Here is a 24,499-nt window from a genome sequence, read left to right as displayed (position 1 = left end):
TCATGTATGCAATTACAATCAATGTTCAACTTTAAAAGACTATTTTCAACATATAGCACAGCATCTAAAAAACAGTGAAACAGTCTTTTGTGTCTTTCAGGGTTGTTCGTACAAAACAAATATTTATGGGTCTTTTCGAACTCACAGAAGCAGAAATCATAAAAATTGTTCAGTAAATGACTTAAAGTCTGGAATACTTGAAAGACAGGGGTCAATTTGTGATGATATCCCAACTGATAGTATTAGTACTGAGTCTTCAGATGATACAAGTGCAGAGGACTTGGCTGATAGTAGTTATGATGTTCAGGATTTAAATGACTTGTCATGTAGTGTTGAGATCAAAGTCGCCTCGCTTTTACTAAAGCTAGAACATATTTATCTTGTTTCTGGTGTGGCAGTTGATGAACTTCTGCAAGAATGTGACTACTTAATAAGCACTGCTTCTGTCCCTCTTATCCATGAAACCATATCTCAGCACTTACAGAATTGTAACTGTGAAGTAGACAAAACTGTTCTACAAGAGCTAGCATCAACTCTTTGTAAGTCAAATCCAATTACTGCTTCTATTGGTGGTTCTGGGCCACTTTCCACTGCCTGGAAGCGAAAGACATTTCAATGTTGTAGAACCTATAGAATTTATACTTGACTCCCAGAAGAGAAGATATTTTCAATACGTCTCTATACTAAAATCTATACAGCAGACCTTAAATTGTAAAACTCATTTGGATAAAGCAGTCAATTTGAAATCTCCCTATCGATCTGATCAAATTCAGTATAAATCCTTTTATGATGGATGTATTTACAAAGACAATTTGAAGTTCTCTAAGGAGTGTGCTATTTCACTTATTTTGTACCTAGATGAATTTGAAATCTGTAATCCCCTCGGGACTTCCAGAAAAAAACATAAAATCTGTGGGGTATATTGGACATTGGGGAACCTACCTGTAAATGCATCACTGTCTAATATATATTTAGCTGCCCTTATTCATAGTGAGGATGTTAAGTGCTATGGTTATGACATTGTGTTGAAGCCCTTAGTAGATTATCTTATTACATTAGAGCAACAAGGAGTGTTTATTGCCAAGTTGGGGACAACTGTGAAAGGCTTTGTTCATTGTGTAGTAGCAGACAAATGTAGCGGCCCATGGTCTTGGAAAGTTTTTCTGCTAAATATTTAAGCAGATTTTGCACGGGAGAAAATGATGACATTCAAACAAAAGAGGTGAAGTCGGGAGCATTTTGTCTAAGAAGCAAGGACATTCATAATTCTCATCTAAAAGCTATTGAAGAAAATTCATTAACTAGTCATTTTGGTGTTAAAAGAAGGTGTGTGCTGTCAGACAGTCTGTCATATTTCAGTGTAACAGAGAGTTTTCCTCCAGATATAGCTGATCTGTTTGAAGGAATTATCCCTGTGGAGATTTCTCTTTGTGTTACTGTGTTAATTTCCAAAAAATATGTTACCTTAGACCAGTGGTTCCCAAACGGTGTGCCGCGGCACACTGGTGTGCCGTGAGTCAAGTCCGGGTGTGCCGTGGGATTTTGTAACAACCATACGTTATTATTGCAATATACAACTACACAAAAATAATTATTTTTTAATTTACTATATCAGTAGGCTACTTTGTAGGTTTATATGTACGTAATCTGCGCGACTTGCGCGTCCACATCTCCACGTGCAGTGCTGCATAAACATGGCTGAGTCAGCGATAACTGTCGAGGGGAGGAGGTATGCCCATTACTTTGAGTTCGTCCGAAGAATAGACAGGAATGTGACGGTGAGGTGCAAACTGTGTCCAGGCCAGAAGCTGTTATCCACTGCTGTAAACACCACGTGGTCAAACCTCAACAAGCACCTGCAAAGAACACATGCTAAGGTGAAGCTACCGCACACGCTATTTGTTGTTTGTTTATATCACGGAGTCTGTTCTTCTTCTCTGTCTTCCGGTTGTTGCCTGTTTTGAATGACAAATACACACTACCGCCGCCTGCTGGTAAGGAAAGTTATTGCCACTCACGCATGCGCAGTTCGTACGTGCTCGGTGAGTAAAGTAACGAGTTACTTTATGTAGATAGTAACGAAGTAGTGTAATATATTACTTTAAAAAAAAAAAGTAATATACAATATATTTTAAAAAATTAGTAACGACCCCATCTCTGGAGTTGGCGTTCTCTACTCTGATTTACATGAAGAACAACAGGAGGTCACGGCTCTCTGTTGAACAGGACTTGCGAGTGGCCCTCTCCTCAGTGCCACCAAGGATTACAAAATTCTGTGCGCCCCGACAGGCACATGTATCTCACTAATTCGTAAGTCAGCAAAAATATTTACAATAGCACATGTTTCAATGCTGATTGCTGAAATGTTACATTTATAATTTGTAGTTCAGGACCATGGACAATGCAGCTCCCTTGCATTGACAGTTCTCTGTGCTGAATTTCTGCTGAGTTTCCTTTGCCTCATTTTTCATGTTGTGACCTGTCTGGTTTAAATGAGTGTGTTGCTGCTTTGATGAAGCCTAATTTGATAAAGTTTCAAATTAATTTCTGAAATATTTCGTTAATAAATATTTCATGAGTAATATAGTTGTCACATTTTATTTGGCATTAGTAAATAATTATGCACATTTACAGATATTTTACATGATATGAGTGATAACACGTGTTATAAGCAGAGCCGTATAATAGAAGAGTTACGTCATCTCCGTTCACTCCAATGGACCACTTTTTTACAGCAATGGCGGATCGTGGAGCCTCTCATTCGTTCCCCAGAAGTTAGCGCCAAGGCTAGCAGAGCGGTAGAGTTGCAGCATAATAACCGTTCGTGACGGACTTTTAAAGGTAAGAAGAAGTTTAAAGATTTATATTGCGGATATTATCAGTAGATCTGATTCAAATGAACATGTGTATTAAAGGATGTCAGTGGATTATCCCTAAATCAGTAGATTTAGGGAACGTTTACAGATAACAGATCAAGCTAGGATACCGAAGCAAGTTAGCAACACACGTTGAACAACCTTTTAATTGTAAATTCCGTTCTCTTAATGTCATTTCGTCCAACGTTGTTGAATTAGAGAAGAGGGGCTTCTAAACGGGATTGTATGCGGGGGTGGAGGGAGTTAAATATTAGATAAATATAACTTTGGTGCGTGTAAGAGTGAGTGTTTTTAGCAGAGCCATATTGTGTCCTTGTGATTATGTTGATTATTACCTGTGTGTATAATGTTGCTGCTCAGCTGATTTTGGATTGATGGCAAAGGGAGAGGAACTTAAGTGAGTGTGAAAACACAAGGTAAGTTTAATACTACTGTTTTATATAAGTAAGCATACTAAACATGTATTCTATCACTGTATTATATAAGTAATCTTGTTAGTAACCTACTGTATGGCAGGTGGAGGGGCAGTGATGTTACAGGTGGAGGAGCAAAACTGCAAGACTGCAACTCACAAGACAGAGAAATCGAAGTTTGTTCTCCAGAGATGAGGTTGATTTCACTTCAATTTGTTATTTCATATTTTCTAAAGATGTGGAAATGCCAACAAAAAAACACGTGAGAGCTGTAACCAAGACAACTGTAACAACAGGAGTAGAGAGCCACCAAGGTTTTTCAAGTCCCTCTCTTACTCCATTTTGCCAACCCAAACTTCCAGGTACATGACGGGACACCTTGCTTGTTTTTGTTGTTTGCGCTCCTCTGGCAGGTGGAGGGCAGTGATCCCTTCCCTTCTTCCCTCAATCTTTGAGACTAATGTAAGTAGAAGACATGGCACTGTAAATGTTCGAACATTTAAAATATTATACCACTTAAAAATAAGAAATATTACTTTTGTTACTAAGAGTTCATACTTATTATACCTGTGTCACCTTTCACACTATCGCTGTGATTATGAGCTATGGGCTTTGTAGATACAGGTCCCGGGGTGAATCGTGGTGCAGGGGCCCTTCTCTTTTTGACCACAGGGCGATGCACGAAGATGGTGGGTATAGCCTCTGCTCTCAGCCTAGTCTTGCCCTTTTTTGTCTTGACAAACTGGTCTGCATCAAAATGTGCCTGCGGAGTGACTTGAGGTTACTTCACACACAGAACAACTCAGTTTTGTCTGCCCACATACATATTCCATAGTGGTTGAATACACAGTATTGGGAAACACTTTATACTTACTGGACATGTTATACTCATGACATACTGTATATAAAATATGACCAAGAATGTGAGACAACTTTATAGAAATTCATATCACATATGTTACTGATGCCATTTGTCATATTTTGTTAAACTCACAAATAATAAAGTTCCATAACTTCAGTTGGGAACAAAGACCACACCTTATCTCCCCAAGGCAATTTCCCATCCAATAGGTGTGCTATATAGGTGTGTATAACCCTTTCTCCTGTCTGTTTATCCCTCTTTCAGCACAAGAACCAGAGGGGGATTCAATGGAGCCTGAATACCTGCACTGAGACCCTCACCCTGCACCCTGAGTCTCAACTCTGTGTTTTTCAAGCCTTTCCCTGTTTTTTTGTATTAAACAAAACATTAAGCTTTCCCAATGGTGTGGTTTTCGTTTTGTGAAAAAGTGCAAATGCAGTGTTTGTATATAAATCACATATTTTTTTGCTGTTGGTCGTGAAATTGCTCCTGCTTCCTCCGCTCTGTGTCAGTGGGGAAGCTGTACATTCATACTCCTTTCTCTGAACGATTTGAGCATCCCCAGGCAGCACAGCAAACCATGGTGGCGACTAGGAGGCAGCACAGCAAACCATGGTGGCGACTAGGAGGCAGCACAGCAAACCAGGACAACACGGAGGAAAAGGCACAGACAAACTGCATGATATGCTATTCAATGTTTATTGAATTCCATGTATTTGCAATGGATGTTCCTAAAACAACACATTTAACATCATCTTCATCATCATGCTGCTGCTGCTAGTCCTTTGATAGTCACCTGTCGGTCTCCTGTCCTTTCTGAAAGCCATAAAGATGACATTAGTCATTTAGATAACTTGTGTCCTCAATTACCATGGGATTACTGAAACTACCATGAATTTAAGAAAATGGTAGAAATTAATCTAATCTGAATTTGAAAGCATTACTTTAGATCCCCTCCCTCTAAATATATCAATAAACATTAGAAAGTGATGCTCCTGACTACCATACAAGTTTAAGAAGATAATATTGGTTTTAAAGAATTCAAAGCTATAAATAAACAGCAACAGGCTCTTTAACCAAGGCACTGTTAGCCTAACATGTAAACTAGTTGTTCACACTAATCCTAATATTATCACTTAATATTAGCAAATTCTATTTTATTTTTTAAAACATATTGATGTAAATACATACACATATCGATTTGTTGTATAAATATTGCAAATCAAAACCTTTATTCACTAATAATTACCAAAAATCGTAGTTCTATCTCCTGTTATCAATGCATTCACATTGCCCGCCATGAACTTCCGGGGAACGATCCTCTTCTACATGAACCACGTGACGATAACCGTTTTTGGACTTCCGTTGTCGTAACTCTTCTATTATACGGCTCTGGTTATAAGGGCTATTTTTGCACAATAGGTGTGCCTTGAGATTTTTACTTGTCCTTTGGTGTGCCTTGGGCACAAAAAGTTTGGGAACCACTGCCTTAGACTATTTAAATGAGGCGATAAAAACATTTCCATTTAAGTGGACTGATAAAACTAACTGCCCCCATCTTGTTCCCCTCACCTTCACAACAAAGAGGACAATTGGTGGAAATGCACATGAGAATTGGAGCCTGCTGAGATTTCTTCCTCTCTTGGTTGGAACAAGTGTTCCTAAAGATGAACCAGTCTGGCAAATCCTGTGTGAATTAAAGGACATTGTAGAACTTGTTGTTACACCATTTCACACTGAGGACTCTATTTCTTATCTGGACTTCAAGATATCTGAACACAGGACTGCATTCAAAGAAGTGTTCCCCCACGAAGAATCTGGCCCAAACATCATTATTTGGAACACTATCCATGGTTGATCCGCCAGTTTGGCCCCCTTGTTGCACTATGGACTATGAGATTCGAAGCAAAGCACAGCTTCTTCAAGAGAGTAATGCGTCATACAAACTGTTACAAAAATGTACTGTATTCATTAGCACAAAGGCACCAATTTCAGGCTGCATACAATCTTCACCTGAATGAACTTTCTAAGCCATCGTTGGAGGTTACTGATTTCTCAACCCTTCCCCTTGATGTCATTAATGAAGATATTGCACAGGCAGTAAAAGAGAGACACCCACACATGGACACTGTGAACCTTGCAAAAACTATAGGATCGGCATGGTGGTTGCCCATGGGTCGCTCGCTGGACTTCCATAGTTTTGTGAAATAATTCATATGATTGTTCAACAAGAGACATTACTTTTCATTGTGAAAACATTGGAAGCTTGGTACCTTGAACATTATCAAGCATATGACTTGGTTGTACCCACTTCCAGACAACAAAGGCTAATTGGGGTGCAAGAACTGACAGATCCCTATCCTCTTGCTCACTACATGGTTGGTGGACGCCGCCTCACCTCACTGTAGAGATACATACTCGTATAAGGTTGTATGAGGGTGGGGATGAGAATGTAGATGTTTTTTTATCTTTTGAACTTGCTTTTCTTAAGGTCTATGCAGGGTTTCCCACAAATAGACTATACTTGGGCGGGCCGCCCAGGTATATTAACGGCCGCCCAAGTATATTTCGCGACCCATTTAGTTTTTTGTTTTTTTTTAATATTTTTTTTTTGTATTCGTCCGTGACCACGACGCCATCTGCGATCGATTAACTTGTAGACAATGATCCCTCGCTCCCTTGCTCTGATCTCGCCTCCTTCTGGCCTGTTAAGTGGCCTGCCTCACACAGGGTGACTGGCTGTCCACATGATGTGGCCTGCCGACATGGCCACTGTCATACAGATCATAAATCAAAGCCCTTGATTGGTCTCTGTGTGTCATTCAAGCTCGGGATAACCTCAGCTCAGGTGAGGTAAAGGACTCTCTGAGTGTTTAGATAGTTAACTTAGTCTAAGTTCTCAATGGGTCTCAAACGGTGTGGTCACCATTTATGTAAACACATATTTCCATTTGAGAGGGTAGTGATTGGTCTAATGGATAGTGAGGTGGGCTGAAGATCGGAAGGCTGTGAGTTCAAATCCCGCCAGGAACACCACCACTAGTGTGCCCTTGAGTAAGGCACTTAGCCCTTAGTTACTCCAGGGAGAATGTCCCTGTAATCGGTCATTATAAGTCGCTTTGGATAAAAGCGTCAGCTAAATGAAATGTAATGTGATTAGTAAAATATGCATGAATAAATAAATAAAAAGTTAACTAGGTGAAAAAAGGTAAGATACACTTTTAAAACTTGTTGAGAGAAAACTAGTCTTTGCTGCTGCCTCAAAGAGGAGCAGGGGGAGAGGATGGAGAGGGGGGAGAGGAGGGAGACAGGAGAGGCTGATTCAGGAGCACAGACACACTCACAACTATAAATGAACCAAAACTAAATTAATAAACAAGTTTCAGTGTTTTTTTCATATTGGAAATGGGATGTTGTTGGTTATGGCCTTGATTTTATGATTATTGAAATGTATACAGTTCTGTTAAATATAGGTGTTTCCATAGATCTAGTCTCTTTATTTTCCCCTCAAAATGCACCAGATTGATGCATTTAACTCCAAAATAAAAAATAAAATCTTACCGGGGGGGCATGCCCCTGGACCCCCCTAGAGGATTTGAGGTCGACTCCCCACTAAAAATCACATGGATAGGTTCCTAAATACATTAATAAATACATTTATTTTTTTAAATAGTAACCCATTTCCATATGTTCATGTGTGGGTAGTAGATTTAAACTATAGGGCTATCATTATGGACCCTGCCTGTACCTGTACCTGTTCGCTCTGCCATCGCGTGAAGGGTCTGCTAACAAGCGACCAACAGAAAGGTTAATGTTGTTGCACGTCACCTCAACCCCCCCCCGCTACCACCACCCCCCAAAGTATATTTCAGATCTGTGGGAAACACTGGCAGTTAATGGACCAGCACCAGAGGCATTCCCATATACACAGGCGTTTTTTTTTTGCGCACCATGAAGACAGAGACTTTGGAGATGCACTAGTCAACCTGACATCCACTGCTGACCTTCAAGATTTGACAACTATCAAGATCATCCTTATACCTGATGATGGTATCCAACAATACATCCTTACCGTCTGTGATGAAGTGTCTGCTGAAGCAGTGTCTGTTCAATCAAATGATACTGACATCTTGTCCACACCCTCCAGCTCAGTCTCTATAAGCAGGGCTGCACATAACTGGTGCGCAGGTGCGCATGCGCACCTCCGCCAAAAAAAGAGCACCGGGTCATTTGAAACAAAGCGCATTTGTGTACCAACATTGAGAGAGGGAGAGAGGGAGAGAGAGAAGGGAAAAGAGAAAATAGAGGAGAGAGATGAGAGAGAGAGAGAGAGAGAGAAATATATTTGCGAGTTGCATACATGTATGAACCATGATATGAACTCAGGGTCGGCCCGTAGCACTGGCTAGATGTTCGCCTAGGGCGCCAGATCTGGGGAGGTGCTGCGCTGGCAGTTCTGGGAGGGAAAACAACATTTTGACCGTTGGGGCTCATCCTAATTTTTGGCCTTGATGTAACAATATTCATAATTAAGTAAATGTAACACCCTTTTCACCCCCGGTTCCACCTTTCATTTGCCCTGTACGATGGGCGCTGTAAGTGATGAAAATGGGGGATGTTGGCTTGTCTGGCGCCCGCAGCTCACAGCCAAAATGCGAGGGAGAGAGGGAGGGTGCACCGGTACCTGCAAGAGCTGCAACGAGCCGTTTAGTGGAGAGAGTGAATACACGTAGTTTACAGAAATGCTGTATGCAAAACCAATGTGAGTTTGGAAAATTGCACAGTATAAATCTATTCTAGTAGACCTCAACAATGGAATTATGATCAGTGGAATTGGCCATGACATGTGACCTTTAAGCACTCACAACTCTCCTTCTCTTAGCGACTGTAACTCCACAGTTGCCTACACTCGATTACACTTGATAGCTAGCCATGGCTCTTTCCCCACCCTCGGGTGCTATTTCCTGCTCTTCCTGTCTCATGTTTGGTTACTTCCCTACCTCCTTTACTGGTACCGATACATGTGTTAAATGTAGTATAGTTGTTAGGTTGGAGGCGGGAATCATAGCCATAGAAGCCCGGCTCCGCATCTTAGAAAGTAACTCAGCTACAGTAAAGCCCATGTTAGCCAGTGCGGACCGGCAAAAGGTAGCTCCTATTAGCCGTCCCCCGGCAACTCCCGAGCAGCAGGGAGACTGGGTGACTGTTCAGAAGTTGAACAAAACAAAACACTGTTTGTGTTATGTGTAACGTTGCTGCCTTCTTGGCCAGGTCAGCATTGCAAATGAGATTCTATCTCAATGCTTTTATCTGGTTAAATAAAGGTTAAATAAAATTAAAATAAAAGAAGGGGCATAACGCGAACTCTTCTGCATGTTTGCATGATTCTGAGGATGTGCTGTTTTTAAGCTGTAACCCATATGAGTTGAGTTGATATACTTTATTAATCCCCGTGGGGAAATTGTTTCTCTGCATTTGACCCATCCTAGTGTTAGGAGCAGTGTGCTGCCATTTTGAACGGCGCCCGGGGAGCAGTGTAGGGAACGGTGCCTTGCTCAGGGACACCTCGGTAGCACTTGGTCTTGCCGGGACTTGAACTGGTGACCTTCCAGTTGCCAAGCAAAGTCCCTATCGACTTCGCCACCACCGCCCATATGAAATATAGGGCTGTGTGACACACGCTTTCACTCTCAATCTCACGCTCTCACGCTGCCCAAACTATTGTCACGCCAAAAACAAGATGAACCGGCGATCGTTTTTGGTTGGTTATTTACAATGTTGAGTTGACAGCTGCTCAAGCTGTCGATCCGCTCCCTCCCCTTCTCCACCACTCTTACGGCCCGTCTACACAGCGGCGTGCGTTGACGCTTGGCGGTGGGCGTGTCTGAAGCTTGGGGAGTTTATGCGAGCAACGAGACCAACAACCAATCACATGAATCTCCCGTGCAAATCAAATCAAGTTTTATTTATATAGCACATTTATAAACAATTTTTGGTCGAGCCAAAGTGCTGTACATAATAAAAATAGCCTACAGTAGAGACACTTTACAGCTAATAAACAGCACAGTTTGTTCAGAATATCATATATAATATAATATAAACTCCCCTATGGGCATAGATATGTCTCATAATTATTTGTGTGAACATACAAATTATTTGTGTGTAAATATGTGATTTGTAAATGTAAAACACCATCCACAAATGCATTTAAAAGATTTGCAAACTCGCAAATACGCTAAATATTTTCACAAATAAAAAAAAGATCTGTGAATATTAAGCGCTTGTACTGGCAGATTTGCATAAACGGGATTTGATTGGCTGACGCTTCTGCCGAGGCGCCAAAAGTTGAACATTGCTCAACCTTTGCAGCGAGCAACGCCAGCAACGCTCCGCGTCGCTTCCCACAATGCAGTTCGGCGAAAAGTGACGTCACCCCATTCAAAGTGAATGGTGAAGCGTCAACGCATGCCACTGTGTGGACGTGCCGTCAACAACGTTAACAGACTGCAGAGCAGTGGGAGCCGGTTGGTCAATCCCCGACCCGTATTGCGCAGATCTACGATCCAGTAGAAGTGATAAAAAAGTAAAAGTCTGCTGCTTATTCTTCTACTAGGCCAAAATAGAGTCAAAGAGTATATGAGAGTGAGAGTGTGTTAATTATATATATATAGCAGTTTGAAGTAAGTCTGTAGATGTGTTTGTGTCTGTGTGTTTCATGTATTGGCCTCTCACGATAATTAATTTTGTTGGATACATTTTCCCGGAAATTATTGCGATAAACGATAATATTGTCGGCACCGTTGTATATACATGTTCTTTCTGCACGGAGCGCTCTAGAATGTACACCCAGGGTCAGGGGCGGACTGGGGAGAAAAAGTGGCCCGGGGATTAATTGACAGACAGGCCCACTTAATGCATGTATCAGCCGGCCGGCGACGAAAATATGTTACTTAACAAAAAACCCTATGCATTTTATGTTATTTTGGACAATTATTCATATAGTAATCACATTACCTGAGCCCTTGAGTTGCCTAGAGCAAAATAGTTACGGCATATATTTAGTGATTTTAATGTTAACAGATCATTGATGCAATAACATTTTGACCCAATTTGCCTGACTTGACGCATGGAATAAAACATGGGCGTAGGAAGCATCCTCAATGTGGGTGAGACAATTTAACAGGGGGTGTGGACAGGTGGTGGACCTCACCCCCTCTAGGGTGGTCCGGGGGCAAGCTCCCCCGGGAAGAGATTTTTTTAAATGTTGAAGTTAAATGCATCAATCTGGTGCACTTTGAGAGCAAAATTAGGGACTAAATCTATGGCAGTCAATAGGGGCTTGGACTGTGAGCCGTAGGGTCGCCGGTTCAAGTCCCCGACCAGACCTATTTGGAGTGTGGACTTCTACTTGGAGAGGTCCCAGTTCACCTCCTGCCCTGCCGTGGTACCCTTGAGCAAGGCACCGGACATCCCCTCCCTCACTTCCATTGCTCCGTGGGCGCTGTACAATAGCTGCCCACTGCTCCTAGTACTAGACTCCTGGTACTAGGATGGGTTAAAAGCAGAGAACACATTTCACTGTGTGTGCTGTGTGCTCTGCATGTGTGACCATTAAAGAGGGTTTCATCCCTCCCAATTCTTCTTCTTCTTCTTCTTCTTCTTCTTCTTCTTCAACACCCATATAAAACAGAACTGTAAAGAGATTAACTTTTTCTTTCAACATTTATTTGAACAGCAAGTGGAGGCAAAAGTGACTGCACCCAAAACAATAAACCTGTTGGCAGGACATGAATTAAAATGTCGAACTCGGACTTCATTTTAAGGACATTTCGGCCAGGGGTGTAGACAGGGTCGGCTCTAGAACAAATCGAATGGGGGGGGCAATCATTTACCACGGGGGGGGCACACACTGCCATCAACAACCAACACACACACACCAACGCAACTTAAATTAAAAAAAAACATGCTGTAAAGTCTATTGTCTTTCACACACATTGCAGGGGTGTAGTACTATTGTATAGCGCACCTATGACTTCTGCATACATGCACGGTTGTGGCACGACCACCAAAACAGAAACATATGGACATAGGCCACCATATAAAAAGTGTGCAAATGTATTTAGTATCCTGTCCATGTGAACATGTTTTAGGTGGGGGGTGGACCTTCATATGAAACAGAACTGTAAACAGATTTACTTTTTCTTTATGGATATTTTACTAATCACTCCCCTTTTAAACTGTATTCTTGTATTACTGTCCTATAGTATTTCATACCTGTTTTTCATTTATTCTCTTATTTTTTAATAACTATAATGATCATATTTAGGTGTGTTCCTCGCAAATACTTGTTTAAATGGTGACCAAACCGTTTGACACTGAGATAACCTACAATAAAGCGAACTATCTAAACACTGAGAGAGTCCTTTACCTCACTGAGCTGACGTTATAAGATCCTCTCAGTCTGACAGGAGAGGACTCTCCTCCACCTTGGTGTAGAAACAGCTCTTTATATCAGTTAGCATAGCTAGCTAACCAGATGCTAACAACAACATTCCACGTTACCGCTCGAGTACTCACAAAATGCGATCGTGCCACACACAGAGACGAGCTTGAATGAAACACAGAGACCCAGAAGTACTTGTACTTGTACTGTACTGTATATCATATTATTTTTGATGGCTTTACTGTATAATCAGTGTAACAGATTAACAGATCGCCACTGGGCTTTCATCTAAACACACAGCCACGTAATGATAACACAACAAAGGTCGGGGGTCATTGGTCAAGCAACACACCAATCAGAGAGCAGCAGTGAGCACAGCTCAGGCTGTGTTTTATATTTGTATTCTTTATTTCTGATTTATTTCACACAAAAAACTTTTAGTGGAAACGTTTTCACTTAGCCTATATGATTAAAAAAAAAACGGCAAAGTGGCAAGGCTTGCCCGCCCTTCGTTGGGGGGGCACAGTCACTCATTTGGGGGGGCATGGCCCGCGAATGACCCCCCATGACGCCGACCCTGGGTGTAGAGCTATATTTGTTTAAGCACCGGATTGGCAAAACAGGAGAGTGTGTGCACCAGTCTGCCTTGATCTAGGTATTCATGTCTGTGACTCTCACAGTATCTGCTGCCCACAGCTGTTTTATAGAAGGAAAACCTCCTTCACTTCATAAAATCTCTGCAGCACCAGGAGGCAGCGGGAGGGTTAACTCAGCCTCTGAGAAGAGGAGCGTGCAGTGCCTTTCACGCACCGCCTTCACTGTGTTTACCTTCAGAATCATTAGAAAGGCTAAAGAGCGGTGTGGCTGATCTGTTTTAACCACACACACCTCTACACACACACGATTTAAACGCAGACTTTTGTTCCTCCATGTTACGTTGTTATTGTTTCACTGAGCGGACCCGCACATTTTTTTCAAACGCTCCCCTTTTTGGTCCATCTGCGCGGTTTTGTGCGCTGTGATGATTCGGCTGTACCTTTAGTAATGAATATTAAATGTTGTGAGGAAATCTTTCCACCAATAATTCCAATAAGTAATCCAAAATGTATTCACTTCAGGTTTACGAAAGTAACTGTAATCAGATTACTCGTTTTTCAAATGTAACGCGAGCTGAATACAGTTACTTGATTTTTGTATTCTGATTACGTAACGCCGTTACATGTATTCCGTTACAACCCAACCCTGGCCACACCCCACTGGGCTGGGCTGGGCCAGAACACTTACAAATGTGGGTCAGTAGGACTTAGGTAAGCAAAAAAAAAAAAAGGGAGTGGCCGGAACACTTACAAATGTGGGCCGGTAGGATTTAGGCAAAATAAAAATATATATATATTTTTTTTATAAACTTTTTTTGTTTTGTTTTGGCCCTCCGGCCCACACACAGCACCGGCCCACCGGGGAAACTCCCGGTATTCCCAATGGCCAGTCCGCCCCTGCCCAGGGTGATGAGTGGCGCGAATCACTGCCTCTCTCTCTCTTTCTCCGTGAACACCCTGAAGACGCAGAGACAACAGTCGAGCAGATCCTAGTAAAGTGTACAAAATATAGCATTAAAAAGTGGTTATTTGTACTCAAACTATGTTAGTTAACAAACTATTATTTGACCAGAACCCCCGTGTGAATCCGAACTAGAAGACGACAGCCAGTGTCGATTTATAAGTGTAGAAACTCCGATGAGTTGAGGCAAATTTAGCTCCTTGTTAGCACTTTGAAGGGCTAGCCTGCTAATATGACAATGATAGTTTGTTTTTGTTGTTTATTATCAATTTACATTTCATATAAAAACCAATCGGGGTTATGAAAGTTACGTCTTATGTTTTTGAGGTACTTTGGTGCACATTGTATCATTGTAAAACCATCTGAATAAGATCTTTAGCTTATGCTAATAACGAGCTAGTGATGCTAGCTAGCGGTTGTTGGAGGCGGCGTGGCCTACCGTTGGACCTGCCTATAGAGGATGTTGGATTTGAAGGAATTATACTGAATTCACTCACTGATTTCAGATAAGAACCAGTACCAGGCTTGGAATTTCATCATTTTAGGGGCAAGGCCATTTGGCCTTCCCATTTACATTCTTTTTAAGGGCACAAAGGCCACATGACAGGGCACAAAGGCCGTTTGGTTAAATTACGCTGGTCAATCAACATGACTGAAAAGTGTAGCACTAACGTCAACACCAGTCGTTTTACAAATGGCTGAATAGCAATAGTGTTTCTTAAAGGTATACGTTAAGTTCAGCCATAAACCACATAAGTCAGTCATGTATTATATCAAAACCGCTTAGCAAGAAAAATACTAGATTCAAAGGTGACAGCTATCTGCTAGCTTGTAGAAGCAACACTAGATTTAGACCCCTTGAAGGGAAGACGTTAGCGCTATCCAAACTAGCTAGCTATCGCTAGTTTTCATGACAAAATATAACGAGTCGACTTTAAATAGGCTAATACAATGGTAATTACCTATCAATAGTACTTTCTATAAACACGTAAATGTTAAGTCCTTTCAAATACTACCACATACTTCAGTTAAATCATATCAAAACAGCTTGGTCCGCTTGCTTACCTGTGCTTGTCTTGCTCCCGCGGCTGAGGAGGAGGCTGTCGGGCCCCTACAGGCATTTCTGACGGAACAATCACAGCAGAGCAATCGCTCTGATCCACAGACACGGGACTATCCTACTGCGCGCACTAATATGACTTTACTAGCATTGTTTACACGGCATGTCTGACGGAACAATCACAGCAGAGCAATCGCTCTGATCCACAGGCACGGGACTATCCTACTGCGCGCACTAGTATGACTTCACTAGCGTTGTTTACACTGGAACTTTTGACAGGGGCACAAAGGCCACTTTGGCCGTGAATTGCATGCCACGATGCCATGGCCGTCGTGGCCGTCGTGAAATTCCCACCCTGACCAGTACACTATTAGCTCTACCTGGGTACTGATCAGTAGGGATTTGAATTATCTTATTCAAAGGGAAAGGACTCTTTTTTGTTTGTTTTATTGTTGAGAGCTTTATTTTTTATTTTCATATTGTTATGACCTAGTTAGATGTTAGTGCCTCTGTTCTTGGTGTGAGATTGGACTAGAGGTTCTACAAAGCATTTAAAAGTGTGTCTGAGGCTGTGTATGTGTGCCATTTCAAAGGCCATTTTTATTTGACTGGTGGCTGATTTGTACATCCACATTCATATTCAAAGTGCTGCTCTTTGGTCAGAGTAACCACTGGACCATTCTGCTATCTTCCCACTGCAGCTACACTATAAAGTTTAACACTATTGCATCTTTCCTGTAACAAGCTTAGGCTAGCTGCAGTCCATAAAAATACCTTGTTAAATAAATGGAATTAGAGTGCTGTCATGTCTTCAACTTTCTTTATGCACCTTCTTATTTTGCACTCTTATTTTTCGCTGTCCTGCTTCTTAATTTTTCCTCTAATCTTTTTTTAACTCACGCATTTCCCCCCTGTTTTTCTCCCTTTGTCTCTCTTGAAATGGAGTCTCCAGTCCTCCTTCATTAAAACCAGGAATGTTTCTTCGTCAGGCTGAAGTGGATCTCGAGTCTATTCAGCACCAGCTCCTTTTCAAGTGGAGAGAACTTTCAGTGATGAACCGTGTGGGAAAGACAGACAGTGGCCATTCACGAAGCTTTTTACAAGGCTCTATTAAGAGAGCCTCTTCTTTCTCGGATTCTTTCTGTCCTTCCATTTTCTATCTCTCCTGCTTTCTCCGCTGCTCGCTCATTCAGCGCAGCTCTTTTATAAGGACCACCACTCGCCTTCGCCCAAGCTCCCTCTCTCCCTCTGTTTCTGAATAAGGGGCCACCGTTCCTCTCTTCCTTTTCTTAGTCAATGACCTGCTTTTGTACTTGGGATCCTTCTGACACCTCTATTAAAGCTGCCCATGCAGCAGGCGAAAAATGACCGTAAATGAGGTTATACTATGGCTGAAATCTTATGTTTCACAAAGGTACTTTGAATAAATATATTTGAATCAAATTAATAATTTTTTTTTGATTCTGTCAAAATCAAGGATCAAGATTCAATGCATTGGAAAAATGAATAAATATCATCCTATGGCAGATATCCAGATATATTTGCATTGTTCCTCCTAATGTAAATGTTTTGTGCCATTTTAACGTGTTTGCACCTTGCGGCCACCGTACTACTATTATTCCAATAAACTATATTTCCTTCGCTGTACAGTTTAATTTTCAATTGTTTTTTATTTCATCCAACTCTATTTTACATGTATAGAGTTTACATAAGTCTCCATTTTACTTGCACCATTGTGTCCCTTGCACTATTTTCTTGCTCCATTGTATTCCTATTTCTTCTTGCATTATTTGTGTTTTTAATGTCTAAGAAATGTTGTATATTGCAATGTTGGCAGTCCGCTACTTAAGATTTCCATTACCAAAACTATGCTGTAGATATTGGGCATATATATATATTAGGGCTGTCAAACGATTACAATTTTTAATCAGATTAATCACAGCTTAAAAATTAATTAATCATGATTAATCACCATTCAAACTATGTCCAAAATATGCCATTTCTTTATGTATATTGTTGTGGGAATGGAAAGATAAATGAAAGAAGGCGGATATATCCATTTAACATACAGTATCTATGTTTATTATAACATTTTTCTGTGTGTCAAAATGAAAGACAGCACACACACCTATCAATCATCAAACCGTGGGGTCTTAATTCATTACGTGTTGATTTCTATCAACGGGGGAGTACTTCAGGAAAGTCGACGGGGGGGGGGCTAGTGGAGTACTTCGTGACCACAGAGTGTGAACGTTGTGATCAGCTGTTTTAGCGCAGTTCTCCAGTGAAGGGGGGGAGTCTCCCTCCGCAGCCGGTTGGCGTAGTTTTGGCACAATTCCGTTGTACAGAGACCGACGTTAACAGCAGCCCTGTCTGTGCACACGGAGACCGACTCTGTCGTACGCAAATGCGCTTTGTGACACAAGTGACGGTACGCATTTCAGATTACGCACATAACCTGCGTACCAGTTATGTGCACCCCTGTACTACAGCAAAAGTATTCTCCGTCGGGACTTCCTGCAACAACACCACGTCGTTATCTTGATTCTGATTGGCCAGAAGACATTATCAAAGATGTTCTATTGAGAAGACGATCACTACGTGACAAAAGTTTTCAAAACCGTTTCTGGTCTTCGGTATTTCCAGACAACTGGCTACTGAAATCAATCTTACTAACTACTGTCTGTGCGAGTTGGCAGACTTTATTTTTCTTACTTTAACATCATTTCATGGTGGGGCTAAGCCATTTCTTGGTATGGGTGTAGCCTACCCAGCCATACTCTGGCGCTGCCACTGGTGGAATGTATGGGGCGGGCCATTCTGCACATGCGTTAAATATTTTAACGCAATTAATTAAAAAAATTAATTACCGCCGTTAACGCGATAATTTTGACAGCATTAATATATATTATCATATTTAAATTCAGCAAACTCACAGCCATGTACTCATTTATACTGATTAATGCAAAATGCTAAAGCCTATGTCATAAATGTTTGTAAACAATCGATGCAGAGTTACTTCTACATATATGTATATATAGAACCACAATATATTATCCTTATTACACTGAGAATCAAGGAGAGTTGATATATAATCCATTCCCTGAAGGAATCTCCATAACCCAGTTAACATGCATCAATGAATTCAGCTTCTGCCTGTAATGCCCCCTTGCTAGCTTCAGTAGCTCACAATGCTAATCACACCAGGGCCAGGGCCAACTCCCTCTACACGTCATTTTCTCTGAATCATTTCCTGATCCGACTCGACCTCAATGCAACTGTACAGCTGAGTGTCGGACAGCAGCCAGGGGAAGAAGTTTAATATTTGTATTTACAATCTTTTCCTAAATATATATATTCAATCAATCAATGTTTATTTATATAGCCCAATATCACAAATGTTACATTTGTCTCAGTGGACTTCACAGTTTGTACAGAATATCAGTATGACAATACGAATCGTTTTTCTTTTAAGCTTACATTTCACCAAGTAGTTATTTTTTTTATTTAAACCTAACCAAGCTGTTTGTTAGCTTATACCTAACCACGTCGTTTGTAAACATAAGCCAAACCAAGTTAGCTTGAACCTAAGCAAGTAGTTTTTTTAGCTTAAACCAAACCAGATATCGTTTATTAGCTTAAACCAAATCAGGTAGCGCATTAACTTAAGCCTAACCAAGTAGATTGTTAGCTTAGATTTAAGAGAGTCGTTTTTTATCCTAAACCAAACAAGGTAGCTTTTTTAGCTTAAGCCAAATCATGTAACGTATTAGCTTAAACTCAAGCAAGCAGTTTTTTTTTTTACCTAAACCTCCAAGTAGCTTTTCAGCTATTGAACTCAAAATAAATCAAGTACAGTTGTTTGAATTCTGATCGCGTGTTTTGAATTGCACAATAGCATTTCACACAACCCAGTCTCACGGCATTTCGTGTTATAGTCACAACATTTAATCTATTGATTCGTGTTCACCAACACGATTTTCCCCTTCTTTTTTTTCCGTGTCACACAGAACGATTTCTGTAAAAGCAATGTATTTCTATTGTTAGTATGTTTCGTGCCTGCAACACGTCTTTTTGTCCGGTCGGGTCTTGGAAGACCGGAAGCTGTGTGGTTCATAAAAACATTTTCTTACTCAATATCAACTTTTCTTTATCAACTTTTTTTTCAGCAACAAATGTAAACAGTTTACAGCATTCACACGCATTTTCTGCAGGAAATGCATTTTCTAGTTGTGTGTTATTGTTGAGTAAATAACAGTGTGTTATTTAGAAAAGAATAACAAATTAGAAGAAAAAAGACATATTTCAGTATTCTGAGGCTCTGAGCCCCATTTCTTTTCCTCACGGACCCATTATAGAATTTAAAATTAAAATAATAATCGTGGCTTGATATTGAGTAAGAACATGTTTTTATGAACCACACAGCTTGTCTTGTCACAACCACATGTCTTCCAAGACCCGACCGGACAAAAAGATGCGGTGCAGGCACGAAACCTAATACCAATAGAAATACATTGCTTTTAAAATCGAAAAAAGGGGAAAATCGTGTTGGTGAACACGAATCAATAGATTAAATGTCACGAAATGCCGTGAGACTGGGTTGTTTCACAAGGTTACAGAAAATGCGAATACTTTGTAATAGTAGGAACTATTGTTTAGGCAGTAGAGCTGCCTACCAATTGTGATGTTGCTACTCTGACATGTTTGGGTGTTACACACATGCGGAGCATACAGGCATGAGATATAAGATATTCACGTTTACTGGAGTTTAATAAAATAACTACCCACCGAGGTAGAAACAAGGTATTCTGTAGTCTTCCTGTGATACAAAGAGCAGAATATAACATACTTCGCTTACGGAGTCACTGTCAAACAACTTCTCTGTTCGTTTAGATATTATGGGTGATTTTCTATAGACCTAAATGGGGCAATAATCATGTTTAGGACCTTATTTAAAAAGGCACATTGGCAAAAGTCACAATCTATGTTATTTGTTCAAAAATTAATTCTTAAAAAAGTCTGAGATACATAATTGAGGAATAAATACAGAAACATCTCAGAATTGTTATCTCACAGAGGTTTCTCCAAAGAACAGACACACATTATTGTAGATTCAAATAATTGCCATTGAATAAAAAACCCACACTTAATTCTCCAGTGCTAACTCCGGAGCAAACATTGTTTTATTCTTAGTTCTGTCCCCTCTCGCCTGGGCTCTTGGCCTTGAAGCAGGAGATATTTGGAGGGAGCTGTGCAGGGACCCTTAGGGGAGAGAAAATGAGGACATATTTCACTGATCAAATGATTTTATTATTGTAAATGAAAAGAGAATAATTTAACATTGCCTGGCGCGCTGACTCTGTGCTTTACTCAGCTATCCCTCTTCATTCCTTCTTTCTCTGCCTTTGTGTTTCTGTCTTCCCCCCTCCTCTGATATCTTACTACCTTTTGATTTCACCAAAATCACAGCCACATCCCCATGAAAACTGTATGATCTGAGACCTTGTGTGCAGATTATAATCCTGTGTGGGGATAATATCATGACAGTGCTTTCCAAAATTCAGTGAACTTCAGAGGTAGTCTCAGCACACTCTGGTCTAGAAACCCAATCACTATCTTCGCTTACTGAATGTGACGTCCCTTAACTTTAATGGACTTTAACACAACAGTATATAGGCACAAGAACATTTTACATCAAAATCATTTAAAAAACCCTTTGGAACCCTTTTTGTTGATTATTTTCTTTTGCATGTGTTTGGCATTTGCTAATTATTCAATTTAAAGATCTAGTTCCTCTTCCCTATCCTTTTGTATTTGTGTTGTAGTACTGACCATTTCTGGTGATGCTTGTGTCATAGTTAAAACCTCAAGTGACTTTAATGAAAGTCAATGAAGACTAATTTGAAAGTTTGAAAATGAAATATCTGGGGGTGTGGATGTCGGTTTTCCCATATGTCCTTGTCTTTGTCACTTGAGCCACACTGAAGAGGATTCTGCACATTTTTCTCTAGTACCCAGAATTCCACTTGTTCAGCAACTTAATCCCTGACCCAGAAAGCATCAGCCTTCAAGGCATCACCTCCGCCCTCCAGGCCCTTCTGCCAATCCACTGCCTTCCGTCAATTCTGAGCAACTCATACTGGCAGCAGGTCCTTGTTGCCTTGTTCTCACCCTTGTGATATTGGACTTAACAAAGACAGCCCCTGGCTATATTGGCAGCTACTAGAGAAAAACACCCTACCAAGGGTAATATGAGCACCAGCTTTGGAAAAAAAAAAAAAAATGAATAAAATAGAAAAAGAAAATATCTCTGGTTCTGCTGATTGGTATTCCTTAAACTTTCTATCATCATGTAACAGGTGTGTATTGCTTAATTGTTTCATTTAATGTTTTTAATGCTCAATTCTCGCACTGAATTAAAAAAAATGCTTGTGAGGGTGTGACGGGGCTCTATTTGTCCGTTCACAACACTGGCCTAGTCGGTTGGGTTAAGCTCCAAAACTTTAATAACAGCAACAAAACAAAAAATAACGAACCAGCACAACTTAAACAAAATAAATAAATGTCCAAATCAAACCGTCCATCACTCATCAGAGTAAACATGCTCTGGTGTTGCCTTCTCTGCAACCATCTCCTGAACATGTCCCAGCTGTTGCCCTCATTACAACATTCTTCCGAGTCCTCCTCCAGGGCCAAAAACCGTCCATTTTGAACCCATAGCCCCTCCCACAGGCTTACCGTCAATAGGTGACGCAATTACCTCAAACCACATTGTCAACATAAAAAATCCAACCCAAACATAAAACAGGTTAACCACCTCTTAACATAATCATTTAACAAATTAACAAACACACAATAAATAATAAATTGCATGGTTCATTTCAGGAATTTAAAACACGGAAGTGATGCGCCTTCCCCTTTTCTCCGAAATGTTTGGTGTGTGTGTTGGCTGTCAGTGGCGGAGTCAGTCACTCTGTGACCCGCTCCGTCACATTGGGACTGCAATATAAGAGGGAAAGAAAGAGAAACTTTAAAACGGTTCAATTGTTATGATGTGTAAAGACTGATATTGTTCTATAATCGGCTGAAACTGTTAAGTCATGATGTGAAACGGTTAACAAAGAAAAAGGGAAACTCAAGCTGCTGCTACACTTTATTTTATTTATCTAAAATAAAGCACTTTTAAGATGCACACATTTTCAAAAGCTATTATATTTATTTTCTCTATTTTGTTTTTAAATGCAGACCGAGAGGAACATTACACATATCCACAGTATTTTACTGTATATCTGTATAGTTCAATGTTAATTGACAATAAATATTGTTGTTTATGAATTGTACTTTCTTTATTTGATTGGCAGTCAGTTGTTGATTACATGCAGACGTTGATAAAGCTACAGGCTACTTAAATATATATCACACTAATTCATAATGCAAGTTAGACATTTTGATGTTCCGGACCTTTGCATGGGGAGATTTTCTCTAACTGGACCTCGTTGAATTTTAGTTGAATACCCCTGTGATAGAGGTTGCATTTGTATTGTGAAATGTGCCATATCATTTTTTTATTATTGATGTATTTTGAATAAATCACGATTATAACAGCATACAAAAGTTGTCAGTTTAGTAACAATCGTTTGTCGCGCCGGAAACTTCATGAGTAGAACACAGCTGAGCTCAGTCCCCGTTTGAATGCATTGAAGCGCCAAATATTATGAAAAAGGATGCACAGCAATAAGACGCCAAGAATAATCGGCAAGCGATGTGTTGTATGGGGATGTGGGGCCGTCTCCAAATCTGGCTATGGGATGTTTTTGTGGCCAAAAAATGATAAAATGTCGCGTATATGGACAAAACAAGTGCCTCGTACGAGGCGGACTTTGCTGGACCAGGTAATCCAGGGTCGATGAAACCGACGATTTGTGGGCAGCACTTCGAGAGATCGTGGCCGTTTCTCAATTTCGAGGATACTGGCTTCCAAGCCAATATTTCAAGGATGCTACGTCATTGAGTGCCGCCGAAGTACTGTTCAAATCTCCAGCATACTTGGAATTCTACCGAGGCCGCGTCCTTGTTTTGGGGGAATTGTCGAGGCTACACATGGGTAGACTTTGCGTCCTTAAAATCCCCACAATGCTTTGCGCACGGACCAATTTCAAAAACCCTTGCGGAGAATGGCTGAACCGACGCAGCACACATTTAAATGTAAGTATGTAATGGCGTAGAACACGTGTTGGTAAATATGTTACTTTGTTACATTTGTTTGTTATCACCAAAAATGTGTTCCGTGAAAGTAAAGCAAGTTCATAATTAAACAGAAATCGTGAGGTATTTATTTTCGATATAGTTTATGTTGAAACCGTTAGAGAATGGCACACTTGTTAGCCTGTTCCATTCTTCTTCGTTTTCCGAAGCCGTGGCTTGGAAGCATACTTGCTTCGTTTCTGAAGGAAGTGACTTGGAAGTACGCGACTACCAAGCCAGCATCCTCGAGATTGAGAAACGGCCCGTGTTTCGAACAATCAACAATGCTCGCTAAGGAGAGAGAGTAAAAGCTTTCTCGAAGGTTCGTTTTACTTTCTTACAACGTTACGTTAATGTTAACTTAACCTTAAGTTTACCATGAGGCTATAGCTATAGCTAACAACAGTTAGCAGCTAACGTTTTCTGCAGTTTGTGTTTCCCCTGAAAAACGTGATGTAGTTATTTAAGGGTAAGTTAACTTAACGTTATCTTACAACTTGAGAGAGTTAAGTTGTGTTTAAAATCGTCAATGTAATGCACGTTAGAGGTTTTGTGTTGGACATGAAGTTAGCTAACTCTACCAGGTTAGCATGTTAAACTGTACTTTCTGTGGCAGCTAGCTTAATACAAAGAGGGGTTTTGTGCTTCATTTTAAACTTTTCTTACAAATGTGTGTTAATCTACCTGAAACTGTAGGGACAGTTTGATTCTACTCAATGATACAGACCATTGTTTAGGAGATGCAAAACATACTGTAAATTAGTTGGGTCCGACATATACTTTGAGTAATATTACTTTGCGGCTAAAAAATGAAACATTATCAGATGAGGACATCACCAAAGTGTGTGAGTCTGTTTTTTTGTCTGGGATTCGATCTGTTCTTTGCATGTCGTAGAGGGCCTATGTACACACTGCTCTGGTATTAATTAAAAATATAATCGTAAAATGTAAGTCTCCCGCTCTTGTCATCGTTGAGGCTTTGCATTTGAACTGCTATGACTGGTTACGAAGACATGCAGCGATTTCTTCGGTCGTTAATTCAGA

This window comes from Gymnodraco acuticeps, unplaced genomic scaffold (assembly GCF_902827175.1).
Source record: "Gymnodraco acuticeps unplaced genomic scaffold, fGymAcu1.1, whole genome shotgun sequence".
Classification (NCBI taxonomy): Eukaryota; Metazoa; Chordata; class Actinopteri; order Perciformes; family Bathydraconidae; genus Gymnodraco; species Gymnodraco acuticeps.
Note: the sequence above shows the minus strand (reverse complement) of the source record.